Below are 14,615 nucleotides of genomic sequence, written 5' to 3'. Positions count from 1 at the left end.
TTCTATCATACACTACGTCATCTAGGACATGCCTTCAAATCATGTTATCTTTCTGTGGCATCCATTTTTTTAAGGTCTTTCTCTAGATGTCTTTCGAGGAAGATCCATGGCAATTGCCTGGTTTACAATATGTTCAGGTTCTCTACGTTCTATGTACCCATATCATCTCATCATGGGGATCAGTGCACAAGTGCACCAATTTAGTTGCGTATTGCGTTTTTCTAGTTTTAAATACATTTGACAATTCGACATCAAAATCTAAGCTGCAAGAAAATATAAACCGAGAATGAATTAGTACCATCCCAATCAGCAAACGAAAAATTAACAGTTATCCATCTTTACTACCGAGGCAGGTATATCTCTATAAAAAAAAGAATCAGAAATAAAGTAGATTATTAACAGATTAAATTTGTATTTTAATGGATTTATAATTAGATCCACATCGTGCACAAATTGCCTCTTTGTCTTAAAATTAGCAGAATCTAATTCGATCTAAAAGTGAAACTAATTCCTTTAAGCGAATGTCAGACAACACATCTGTACTCCGCAGGCAAATATATCTCTAGAAATCTAACCGAAAACATTATCAGAAAAAAACATTATTTAAAAAGAGATTAAAATTATATTTTTAATGGATAAATGCTTGCAAATTAGATCCAAATTGTGCGCAAATGGCCCCATGGTCTAACAATTAGCGGAATCTAAAATAAGTAGAATCTAATTCCATTCAGGGATCCAAAATAAATGATCTGAAAAAGTACTTTACGGAAAGATATACATGTAGGGTTTAGTAATATTTTCTAATTTTGTTTTTACCTTAGGTTTTTTATATTTTCTCATTTGTTTATGCTTCTTACCTTATGTTTTTCTCGTTTATTTCTTTTAAATATGCTTGCTATGCCTATTTATTATACCTGTTTATTGTTTTTATATTTTGCAATGAATTAGTTTCGGTTATTTAAAAAAAAATCTTTTTTGTTCCTTTATTATTCGTGTTCTAGTCTTGTTAACCTTTATCCCATGTCCCAAAATGAGAAATAGAAATTACACATCGGGAATATTATATTTGACTTATGTACGCAATATGTTTTGAAAAATAAATAAATAAATATATAAATTAAATGGGAAACTGTTGGACAGCTTATCTGTACTCTGAAGGCAGATATATCTCTAGAAATACCGAAAACATTATCACAAAAATAGACTTTATAAAAAAAGATTAAACCATTATTTTGAATGGATAAATGCTTTCAAATTAGATCCAAATTGTGCGCAAATCGCCTCTTTGTCTCATAGTTAGCAGAGTTGAACATCAGCAGTTCACAATCTAAAAGTGAAACTGATTCCTTTGAGCGGGTGTCGGACGCTGACTGATGAAGTCAGTACAGACGTGAGAAAATTATCCGGGTGATTTCTGTAATTGTTCTCCAGCATCCGTTGTAATTTGCAGTCTAGCGATGAACCAAATGAGATTTTAAACGCTGTAGAGGTGCAACCCGAAGAGCAAAATCATTTTGCATCGTATCTGGTTAAAACATACCGTTATCTCAATGATTTATTATTAAACTTTTATTATTTCTATCGTATCCTTCCCAAACAAACACATTCTAGAGAATAAAGAGATTTCGACTTTCTTGAATGTTTTTCGCAGATATTTTGTGGCACATTTTATAAACTTTATGAGATAAAACTACATGGGTAGAATTGGTGAATGTTGTACGTGTGTTGAGTGATCGCTTAATCAGCCTATGATACGTCACAATATCTACCTGTTAATACCCAGACTATATGCTTCTTTATCCATATTGCGAAGTCAAAAAATTTTATCTTTCTTTTTTCACTGTTGCAAAAAAATATATTGTATTTTTATATTATTTTTTGACATCTCATCAAAGATGAAGAAGAATATGGAAGTCTGGGCATTTACGGGGCTTACGACCGTCATAGGCTGGTTTAAGTGATCACTTTACACACGTGTAACATTCACCAATTCTACCCATTATTGACAACCACACTACTCAAATTCTTGGAAATTATTGTATTTTCAAATTATTGTATTTTTCATTGAAAAAACTCATTTACAAAAAATAACTAACTTGTAACCATATAAACTTATGGATTGCACCTACTTATTCTGCGTAAGCATAAGTAATGACATAGTACGTGTAAGATAGATTATTACTGATGATATTGCAAGAAATTAGCATGAGGTTAAATATCGATAAATCAATATTTTACGAGTAAAACATATTATTATGTAGCTAAAGATACATACAGTATCTACTCAATGAATTAGGGCCACGCAGAATTTCGCGCATTTTCTCAATTCAAACAGGAAAAACTCAGAGAAAACCTTGAATAAAACAACATTGAATTTTATTTACACATGAACACTTTATTACGCTTAAATTATGCATATATTTTCATATAAATATAGATAGTATTTAGTATTTCCACCTTTGGCAGAAATAACTGCCTCAATTCTTTTTGGCATACTTAAAATGCACTGTTTTATCATTTTTTTATTTCTTCGTCTTCTGACCAAATTTTTTGAATATTTTTTTTAGACAGTCTACTGTCGGATTTGGAAATGAGTATACCTTATTTTTTAACATGCTCCATACGTTTTCTATAGGATTAAGGTCCGGAGAATTTCCAGGCCAGGGGAGCAAAGGCAGATTTTTGTTAGACAAAAATTTTATTATTGATTTAGCCCGGTGGCAAGGTGCCCCATCCTGCATGAAGGTGTATGGACCTTCTGTTGGGTCGAGTGTATGGTAGAAGGGCAATAAAATTCGTTCGAGGACCTGATTATAGGAATTTTGGTTCATTGTTCCTTCCACGAAAAACAACGGCCCAGGTAAATTGTTAATAATACATGACCATATCATTGTTGCAGGGGGGTGTTTGATAACTTTTACCACACAGGCCTCATTGTAACGTTCCATTGGTGTTCTCCTGACGAATCGACGGCTCTCTGTCACGGCTTCTAACCGGCACTCATCACTAAAGATGACCTGAAAAATAATGAAAATTTAAGTTTAATTCAAATATATAAGTTTATTTACTAAAATGATATGTTGAAAATTCAATTTAAATAAATACCTTTTTCCAATCATCTACCGAGTAATTTCGATGTAGCCTGGCCCATTTTAATCGATCCGCTTTCATTCGTGGTGTCAATTTTGGTACTTTTACAGGGCGCCTGCATTTCAGATTTATTTCGTAAAGACGTCGCCTCAGTGTTGATACCGATATATTTATACCCTCTTCTTCCAATTTTATTTTTAACGTTTTTGCTGATGCACTACGGTTTTCTAAGGCACTTTGAACGATTTTTCGATCAGTCCTCGGTGTTGTTTTTCTAATCCTACGACAGTTCTTTCGCCGATTGCTGGTGGCGGGTGACTGATTTTTTATTGATTTTGAAATTCTGTCCACTGTTTGACGAGAAACGTTTTCTTTTTTTGAAATTTCTCTATTAGATAGTATTCCTAATTTCAGTAGCACTATAACACTAGACTTTTTTTCCTCAGAAATGTCTTTACTTTTTCCCATTTTGCCCTTTTCAAAAAAAACACTTGTGCTTACAAAAAATTTTTATACTTTATGAACTAAAATTAAAAATTAAGTTTTTTTCACAAGACACGATAACTATATAACCTCTCTGAACAAAACAACAACCAGAACTCAAGAAACTTCACTAATAAATGAGATAGGACTATTTTTTGAACTTTCAACTATCTGTCTACCTGTGCTAATTAGGGACCTTTCTCAGAAAAAGGGTTTGAAATTTTGTAAAGGCTTAAATAATCCAGGTATATTTTACATATTATTGAAGGTAATATACATGATATTAGATGTCAATAGAAAACTTAAAGTATTTATGTAAAATAAATATAATAATCCAAAAGATTTCAGAGTATTCAAAAAAATAATGGGTGGCCCTAATTCATTGAGTAGATACTGTATTAATATGTCTCCGCAGATCTCAAAAGAAATAAAAGCTGAACGAAAAAAAAAAAATTTTTTAATGTTTTTTTTTTCAGATACTTTCTTGTACATTTTATAAAACTTAAAAATTGCAACTAAAGCTACGTTTTTAACCACTTTTATTTTACAACATTTTGAGTATGTCCATATACTTGTTAACGAAATCTGAATTGTCTCCAATTACAGGAGTTATTTTCATATTATTTCTTGACATTTGATCAAAGATGAAGAAGAATATGGAAGTCTTGGCAAAAAATGAAGCCCCGTAAATGCCCCGACTTCCGTATTCTTCTTCATCTTTGATTAGATGTCAAAAAATAACTTTTATTTTAAGTACCTTTCTCTAACCGGTTTTGACATGCACCTTTTCATCTTCAGGGATGGGTATGCACTAAACATAAAACAATGAAATATTCATAGTTGGTGAGTTGGTAAAAAAACGTAATCTTTTTACTCAACCAGCTCGTTACACAATTTAGAGATTTCATAATTAAAAAATATTAAAAAGTAATTTAAACACTATTGAATTCAAGTACAATAGAATTTAAGGCAAAACCCTATTTTTAATATTTTCCCTATTACTAGAAATTATAAAAAAAACTCAACGTCTTCAACTCCTCTCACTTCAAACCTCGTTTTAATCACACAATCCTTTATCCCGTCTACTAACCCTACTATGAATTTCACAGTGATAAGTTAGATACATATCCATCCCTGAAGATGAAAAGGTGCTTGTCGAAACTTGCTGGAGAAAAGTACCAAAAATAAAAGTGGTTAAAAACAAGTTTTATTTTTATTTTATAATGTTTCAGGAAAAGAATAATTGATATATTTATAGTTAAGTATCGATAAACTCAAATACATTGTGACCTCAGGCGACGATAATGACTAAGTATTATTTTTTTAAGTATCATCAACAATTACTTTATAATTCAGCTAGAATACAAATACATAATATGAATAACGGACAACTCGTCATATGAATGCAGAACCAACCTACATATCGCTCACTCCTTTCAAGAACGTCATAAATAAAAAAATCGACAATTTTCAGTTAGTCGTGTATTCAGAATGCCCAGAAAATGTACCATATCCCAGCAAAAAAGGCATATTTTAACTTAATATTTACCCGCTACAGGGCAGATATGTTATTTTTGCATTTTGAAGAAAATGTATTATTTAATTAATTTATTTAAATATTTTTCAAATGGAGAAAAAACCTTCAGGTTTTAGCTAAAATGATCTGTTGCACAGTAAAAAGTTCAATAAGTGGCTTGATATTTATTTTTAATACATTGTATTATATTTTTAAACTTTAAAAACGATTTCCTGAAAAACCAAGTTTTTTGATGACGTTCTTGAAAGGAGTGAGCGATATGTCGCATTCAAGTTAATTTCAATATAAAAATAAAACACTTGTATAATACCACTTTTTGACTTTATTAACGTAAACACGACCAGTTTCGAGAACCACAGATGTCCTCAGTAACAGGTGAGAGCAACCGCTTTTAAGGTTCTCTACATACGCCGATCGAGGTTGCTTTTTACGTCCACTTGTAGCGCCACCTTTCGAAGGTGAGGGAAAATATTAGCAGAGATTCAAACCAACACACTTTTGTTTTTAAAATAATCCGCTAGAGGACACTGCGTCGTAACTTTTATAATTTAATCATAGATGGTGTGACGGGATAAAGGAACGATTGCCGATAACTAATATTTTTAAAATAATCGAATGATTAATGATGAAATAATCGAGTGACCGAATTACGTTTACCTCATTTAAATTAATTTTGAGTAATGAAAAAATAAATCAATTATTAAAGTCAGGACAGACTTTTCTAACGTACTACTACAGAGGTGGACAAAACAAAAAGTGCTTGTTCGAGTAAAATCCGTATTCAAAGTACTCATGATTCGAAGTAGTATTGGAAATCTTGTCTGAAAACTTCGTGAAAACACATCGCGCGCACAGACTACGACAGCGCGCCGCGCGCACAGACTACGAGTTGCCAACTTGACGCTAACGCACTTACTTGCTAGTCTTACGAATAGAAGATGTGTGAACAGATATTCACACTGACGGTACGCGAAATACTAATATTAATATATTTGTAAAAATTATACTTTTTTATACAATACACTATAACGTCCAATATGTTTTATAAAGCGTCCTATTTGATTGGTTAAACGTTTAATTTGAAGTAAAAAAACCTATATATTGTACTTTTAATGAACACACAATTAGGGCAAATAAATATATCGAAATTTACTCCATTGTGTCAGTGTTCCATTACTGGACCAGTAATGGAAAGGCTACCATAACACGTTGAATGCCAGTGTCGGCCACCGGTGGCCGACACAAGGCATTTCAATGAATCAATCTCATGATGTGTTATTATTGGCGTATAAATTAATATGAAAAATCACAAGACTATCGGTAACATTATCATTGAAATCTGTAGAAAAGAAAGGGAGATATTATGGTTTAAACTTTACACATTTGAATAAAACGAAAAACTGACACCGCTATACGTCATCAAATTTTACGTCATCGGGTGTGTTATGCGGCGTATCCCTTTATGTATCTGCTTTAAAAAGTTGCAATAGTAGTAGTGTGGATTCGTTTCTGTGACGTCATGCGTTACCAACATAAGAAAACAACGTTTTCACGGGGGTGAATTTTGCAAAATAAAGTGATGAATGAAAATATTGATTATATCGGCTGTTATAAACACAAAACGAGCCTTACACAATCCTTTATGGGTTGAGTATGTTATTTATTTATTTCAAAACATATTACATACATAAGTCATATATACATATAATATTTCCGATGAGTAATTTCTATTTCTCATTTTGCTTGGGACATGGGATTATGGTTAACAAGACTGGAACACAAATAATAAAGTAACAAAAAGACTTTAAAAAAATAAGTAACCAATACTAATACATGGCAAAATGTAAAAACAATAAACCGGTATAATTAGATATTCGAATATATTATTGTTAAATTAGATATTCCTCCCGAGTGATAATACCCTATTGCGTCTCGTTGGCCACTAGTGGCTGACACTGGCAGTCAATGTGTTAATCGCAAATTTACCTTGTTTAATAGGTCGCGAATTTATTATACCAGTATGCACGGTATGTGTACACAGTATAGGCGTTGTATTATGCTAAAAACTGCATGTATTTCGCAAGAATCCACTGATTCACCTTGGCCAAATCTATGTAATTAATACAGGGTGGCGCAGAATAATCACCCTATCGGAAGATGTAATAATTTTGGCAAATGGCGTAGTACTTCGATTAAATTTGATATTTGTGTTTTATTCGTTGTTTCGGCATTCACTTTGTGGTAAGACATGATAAAATTTTAAATGAAAAACACTTTTTTTTTACCACTTGAATTTATTTTATGACGACCGTCTTCAGGTCTAAATGTAAACAGTTTATATTTAGACCTGATGATGAAAGTATAGCTTCCGAAACTAGTCGTCATAATAAAATATTTTGTTTATTAAAAGCATTGATAACTTTGTGGTATGGTAATAAAACACTCTCCTTACCATCCATTGTTTACTTTGTGTAATACCACTTTTTTAAACACTTATTTGTGACTACCGGTGTAAAAAGTGTTTAAAAAAGTGTTATTACACAAAGTTAACAATGGATGGTAAGGAGAGCGCGTCATAAAATAAACTGAAGTGATAATTGTTTTTCATTTAAAATTGGTTATTTGTGAACAAGACCTAGCTGCAAACAAATTTAAGTGGCGCAAAATGTATCATTCAATTTTGTTTTTGAATAACTTTTTTATCAAATGCAAAAAATGACTTTGAATTAAGTATGTAAATATTTATTTCGATCTTTGCATTTTTTTGTTGTTGTTTTAAGTGGAAAAGATGAAATCCGACAAGTGGCTTCCGCCAGTGTTGAATAACATCTGTGCCCGTTTTATCAATACATTTTTTAGTCTGCAATTGTCTTGTTCGCGAATGTAAAATATGATTGACGTATAACGCCATTTGCACAAATGATAATATCTTCTGATAATTATTTTTTAACATCTCATCAAAGATGAAGAAGAATATGGAAGTCTGGGCATTTACGGGGCTGACGACCGTCATAGGCTGGTTTAAGTGATCACTTTACACACGTGTAACATTCACCAATTCTACCCATTATTGACAACCACACTATTCAAATTCTTGGAAGTTCTATATATATATGAACCAATTCAGAAACCTTGTTCTTGAATCACTAGAACTTCACTAGAGACATCTATTGGTGAGATGTAAAGAAGCTTTTTACTAAGCAGAAACTCTTGTATTAGTATGTGAGGTCCGATTCCTGAATTATAATCATACACATGAGAAACGCCAGAAAACACCATTTTCATTTTTATTATTAAGCTTATAAGTTGACCAGATAATTTATTTACAACATTTTGAGTATGTCCAAATACTTGTTCACAAAATCTGGATTACCTCCAATTATAGGAGTTATTTTCATATTATTTTTTAAATGCCCAGACTTCCATATTCTTCTTCATCTTTGATGAGATGTTAAAAAATAATATGAAAATAACTCCTATAATTGGAGGTAGTGAACAAGTATTTGGACACACTCAAAATGTTGTATCTTCTGATTAGTTGATTAATTTTGTGCCACTCTGTATAACACTGTTTAATATTTAATCTCCTTTTTTTATGATTTTAAGAACTTTATTTGTTTGACCATGGGGTATCGACTTATCGTTCAAAACGATGGCGATTTTGACACACTTTCCCTTCTCACAATCGACCTGAAATTCCACCGTAACAAAAAACGTAGTTAGAGCTAGATTTTTATTTTTTATTTATTTCAAAACATATTACATACATACGTGTAAATCCTTTATATAATATTCCATTTCTCATTTTGGGATATGGGATTAAGGTAAACAGGTTTGGTTTGGACATGTGGAACGTATGAGTGGGGAAAGAACGGTTAAACAAATTAAGGTGGCGAATGTAGTTGGAAAAAGAAGCAGAGGAAGACCTGGCACAATCAGGTATGTCAAATACTTGAAAGCGGCCGGGTCAGGAGTCGTAATAATCGTCGGGTATGTATGAGGAGATGCATGAATGTGGAAGAGGCGAAGAATGTTTGCAAACACAGAGTGGTGTGGCGTTCGATTCTCTCTGCCTACCCCTGCGGGGAAGCGGCGTGATGGTTAGTTAGTTAGTTAGTTAGACTGAACCACAAATAAGAAAGATAAAAAATTGAACAAAACTAACTCAAGGCAAAATATAAAATATTATGTAATAAACGGGTCTAGTAAATAGGATATTTAAAAAAATCATAAGGTAAGAAGCGTACTTAAAAGAAACAAATGACAAAATATAACGAATCACTTACACAAATATCTTTCTATAAAGTATTTTTTCAGTTCATTCATTTTGGATCCCTAACTGGGTCCTAATTTATACATCGACATGTGACAGCTGATTAATTTGATTCTTAAACGTGATCATTTTTGCGCTTCGGGTACCGATCTAGGGTGATATTAATAAATAACCAAATGAAAAATTACAAAATAAGACAGGTATGTTGAGATGGTTTGGATATATGAATCAATAAAACAATTTTAAGAAGCGAATGTGGTTGGTAATGGAGGACCGAGGAAAAATTGACACCATCAAGTATTTCAAATACTTGAAAGTTGCCAGGTCAGGAGTCGGGATAATCGACTGGTATGTATGAGGAGATGCGTAAATGTGGAAGAGGCAAGATTGTTTGCAAAGACGGATTGTGGTGGCGTTCTATTCTCTCTGCCTACCCCTGCGGGGAAGCGGTGTGATTGTTACATGGTTAAATTTTTAGTTTAGTGAAAAATCACACGTGCTAACCATCATAATACAAAAAAAAAATTTATCGTAATTTTGCATTTTAAATTATGTGCTTTAACTTTAAATACAATAATAAATTTTATTTATTAAATGTTAAAATCAAACAATGATTTTATGTCTACAAAATTGTATTTTATTTAAAAAAAAAACTCAAAAATAAAATTTGTGACTGTTGTTTGCCTTGTTATAGCATTTTCAAACTAATGTGAAAAACAAAAATAAAACACTTCTATGAGATATATACTTTTGATTTTTTAATGTACATAAACACGACCAGTTTCGAAAACCGTATATGTGACAACGTATAAAGTTTTCGAAACATGTCGTGTTTAAATTTCAAAAATCTAAATAAACTAGTGGTTTTTAAGTTTTTACGTTAAGAAATTAAAAAGTGGTCTAAATACAATTTAAATCGTCTTGTTATTCCGCAAAGTAAACGCCAAATCAATAAATAACATCTCAAATTACATGAATTATTTATTACAATTTAATTTATTATTAGATTAAAACCAATATTTTTAGCTTTTCCACTTTTTTATTTGACCAGCGACCGGGTTTCGTCGTTACCGACATCATCAGACTGGTGAGAGGCTATACAAATTGTTATGTTATATATAAAAGAAGGCATATAGGCATAAGGCTATACAAATTGTTATGTTATATATAAAATCGTGCTTTCAATACAAAAAAAAACCTTTATAAAAAATATTTTAAATATCATACAATACTTAAATTCACTCAAATTAAATTAATTTCTCATAAAATTATATCAAATCATGGTTATCAACTCCTGCCTTCTTTTATATATAACATAACAATTTGTATAGCCTCTCACCAGTCTGATGATGTCGGTAACGACGAAACCCGGTCGCTGGTCAAATAAAAAAGTGGAAAAGCTAAAAATATTGGTTTTAATCTAATAATAAATTAAAAATGCAATTCCATCACGAAGTGTCAGTGGATAATATAAATCTATTACAATTTAATTTATTTAAATATTTAAGAAATGCTGGGAACAAAGTGAATGGTGCATTGAAATCAGTAATAGCAAATAAAAACCTATCGGCGGAACCTAATTATGTACCAACTTTGTGTATAGTGAAATTGCTGTACGGTCACCACTCGTCAGCTTTACATGAAATTTTCATTTTGATAAAGAATCCTAATTCACTAAACTGGCAGTGCACAACGGAGTCCAGGTTCCAACTCTAATGTATGGAAGTGAAACATGGAGTTGGCAGAAGAAGGATGAAAGTAGACTGAATGCAGTCGAAATGCGATCTCTCAGAAGAATGTGCGACAAAACGATGTATGATAGATGTGCGAATAGTGAAATAAGAAAGGAATGCAAAGCTGAGATAAGCGTTATCGATAAAATCAAGAAAGGTGTGTTGAGATGGTTTGGACATGTGAAACGAATGAGTGAGGAAAGAACGGTAAAACAAATTTATGAGGCGAATGTTAGTGGGAAAAGAAGCAGAGGAAGACCGAGAAAAGCATGGCACGATCAGGTATGCCAAATACTTGAAAGTGGTCAGGTTAGGAGTCGTAACAATCGGCGGATATGTACGAGATGCATGAACGTGGAAGAGGCGAAGAATGTTTGCAAGGACAGAGTGGTGTGGCGCTCTATTCTCTCTGCCTACCCCTGCGGGGAAGCGGCGTGATGGTTAGTTAGTTAGTTAGTTAGAAATGTTTTATTTTATTATATACCTCTTGAAATATCTAGGTGAAATCGTGATGATATGGAAATTATACTACAAAATAATTTGCTTAATAACAACATAATAAGATAATATGATTGGAGTTACAGTAAATAAAATTACTGTATATCAAAAATACTGTATTTAAATCACATTACCGTATTCAGAATCTTCCACCATTAAAATATGTATAAGAAAGCTTAAAATCATAAATATTAATACAAATATGTCTGAAAAGTGCTAAGAGCTTGAAAGAGAATGAAAGAGAAAGGAGATTTATCAGCACGTGTTACTCTTTCACGGCCAGGGGTAACAAAATATAATAATAATAAACCCTTATCCGCACCCCAATGGTGCATAGGGCACTGCGTCATAAACGCAGTGTTATCTTGATGGTTTACACATGAAGGAAAGGTGATCAGCCCTCCGCTTCAGGTACCAGTCCAGGGTAATATTGAATAAATATGACAGGGAAAAAATCACTTATATTTATTTTACCCCCCTTGGGAATCGAACCCGGGACCTCCAGAACGGTAGCCGAGCGTGCTGACCATTACACTACGGAGGCGGACAAAATATAGGCCTTTAAAAATTATATTTACATTTTTTTAAAACTATTGAAAAATATCCGTAGATATAACTGTAGAAGGTTGCATGTGAAATAAGGCGTCAATTGATAGATGAATACAACTTTCGAAATTTGAGTAGTGTGGTTTTCAATCACTGGTAGAATGGCGAATGTTGTTACACGTGTTAAAATGATCACTTAAACCAGACATGTCGGTCGTAAGCCCTGTAAATACCCAGAATTCCATATTATTCTTTAACTATGTAGAAATATAAATATGTAACTCATTATAAGGTAAACAAACCTAGATTTGCGAATAAAGATTTTGACTCGTCCAAAACAAATCTATTGAAAATTCTTTAATTTTCTTTTATATAACAAAAAAAAACTTTTTATTTTCGTCGTAATTCATAAGTAAGTAATTAATTCAGAACCTAAAAGCTGGTGGTGTCAAAAGTCTGCGTAATCGGAGGGTATGTATGACTAGATGTATGGATGTGAAGGAGGCGAGGAGTGTATGTCAGGAAGAAAAGTGCGGCGTTCCATCCTTTGTGCCTACCCCTGCGGGGAAGCGGCGTGATGTTTAGGTAGTATTTCAAAGATTAAAAAATATATTAGTACCATAGAACGGGGCTACTTGAACTTTGATGTTTTACTTGAGCCCAGTACAAAAAAAATTGTATTTGGTCTACAATATTTAACGATCCGACATGATTCATTGTTTCCCTGACAGGTGACACTTATTGTCACGATACTTCGATCGATACTACGATCTAAATATTTTTTTGTACTGGGCTCAAGTAACACATCAAAGTTCAAGTAGCCCCGTTCTACGGTACGTCAAAAATTTAATTGATACAAAACAAAAACGCGAAAAAATTGTTTTAATGGTGGACAGGAAAAATCTGCAATAAAATACAAACAAAAGGTTTTTTAAACTATTTGACATTTGCAGATTTTTTTTAATCCAATTTTCAAAACCCGACCGGAAATCCACCTCCCCTGATTAACAACTACGTGATATTGCATCCCACTCGCGCACCTGCTCGCTTGGGAGCTTTTACTTTAAAATTTAAACGTCTCGTATACACGAATACAATCCAGTAACGAGTACAACGCCACCGCATCAAAAGGGCAGTAGCCAACTACGAACAAAAAAAAATAAAACGATTTTTTTTTACAAATGGGTACAATTTGCCCGATGGACTTAAGTTCTAGTTTTGATCGAATAGCGCCGTCTCGCTCGCTCCGTCGCAAACGGAAGAAAATGGTTCGTATCCCGCGAAAACGAAAGTCATCAGAAGTGGATGGCGATAGTAGCGCGCGAACCGTCGGCAAAAGCACTATTATCATATCATATTTTTAATTTCCAACTCCCGCGTAATCACAAAACAAGCGCGCGTCGATATTCAGACGGAGCCGACGATTCGGAACGCGATTATTTGAATTGCGGCGGTAGGAGTTCGGCGATTTTAAAGCGATCACTTTTTATTAGCGGCAACACCGACTCATCTGACGGACGTCGGCGTTCGAAATACGAAAACACGCGAACATTGAAAATAAACATCATACCTTGATTGGAATCGTTCGATTTTCAAAATAAACGTCATACCTTGATTGGAAACGTTCGATTTTCAAATTAAACGTCATACTTTGATTGGAATTTTTCGAATTTAAAAATAAACGTCATACCTTGATTTGAAACGTTCGATTTTCAAAATAAACCGTTATATTCGCGGGTTCGATAAGTGAATTGAAATTCTTGATACGAATTATAATTACTATTGTGTAGACTTGTGTTGGATTACTTCGTGAAGAGAGTGTGATTCGCGAGGAATTGGAATCGCGCGGGAGCTCCGCTGTTTCCGGATTACATCCGGAAAACTGTGATTGTTTCTTTTTCCGAGTTTCGCGCCAACGCCAATTATTACAATGGAATTAATGTGGATACGCAGCAAAGGTAAAATAATAATATTTTCATATTTAAGCCATATAACGCATTAAATATTAATTTATATAATATATATACATGGCGGATATTAGAATATGCATGTGTGTGTGGAAGAAACGAAGACTATTGCAAAAACAGTGATGTCGCTGTCTATTCTCTCTGCTTACCCCTGCAGAGAAGCGGCGTGATAGTGATTTTGTTAGTTTTATTATCCTGTAAACATACATATACATGTTCGCGATAGCTCGCCTAAGTTGATGCGGATACAGGTATGCAACCCCGAGTGACCTAACATTTGCTACTATTTTCCTTTTCATTTCATATATTACATACTGATCCTTCTCCATTTCCTTTCCCATGTAAAAGTTATATTCTTTACTATGAGTTCCTTGAATTACGAATTTGAATCACCAGTCTGATTATGTCGGCAATGACGAAACCCGATCATTGGACAAATACAATTAAAGTAGAAAAAACTATACAGTCGTTTCATAATGTACTATTTT

The 14,615-nt window shown here is 33.0% G+C and overlaps 2 protein-coding genes across 2 annotated transcripts in view; one reads left to right on the top strand and one right to left on the bottom strand.

Annotated features, from left to right (window-relative positions):
* Flo2 (flotillin-2) overlaps positions 1 to 14,615 on the bottom strand; it is a 547,503-nt gene that overhangs the window by 271,205 nt on the left and 261,683 nt on the right. The gene's annotated exons all lie outside the window — the stretch shown is intronic.
* LOC148305109 (uncharacterized) overlaps positions 13,474 to 14,615 on the top strand; it is a 44,834-nt gene continuing 43,692 nt past the window's right edge. The window contains exon 1 of the mRNA XM_088267190.1: positions 13,474 to 14,118. The gene's annotated coding sequence lies outside the window, so the exon portion shown is untranslated. The remainder of the gene's footprint in view (positions 14,119 to 14,615) is intronic.

Source organism: Brachycentrus maculatus, unplaced genomic scaffold (assembly GCF_059751285.1).
Source record: "Brachycentrus maculatus isolate JH-2025_06_01 unplaced genomic scaffold, ASM5975128v1 h1tg000285l, whole genome shotgun sequence".
NCBI classification, from domain to species: domain Eukaryota; kingdom Metazoa; phylum Arthropoda; class Insecta; order Trichoptera; family Brachycentridae; genus Brachycentrus; species Brachycentrus maculatus.
Note: the sequence above shows the minus strand (reverse complement) of the source record. Positions and strands in the feature narration are given on the sequence as shown.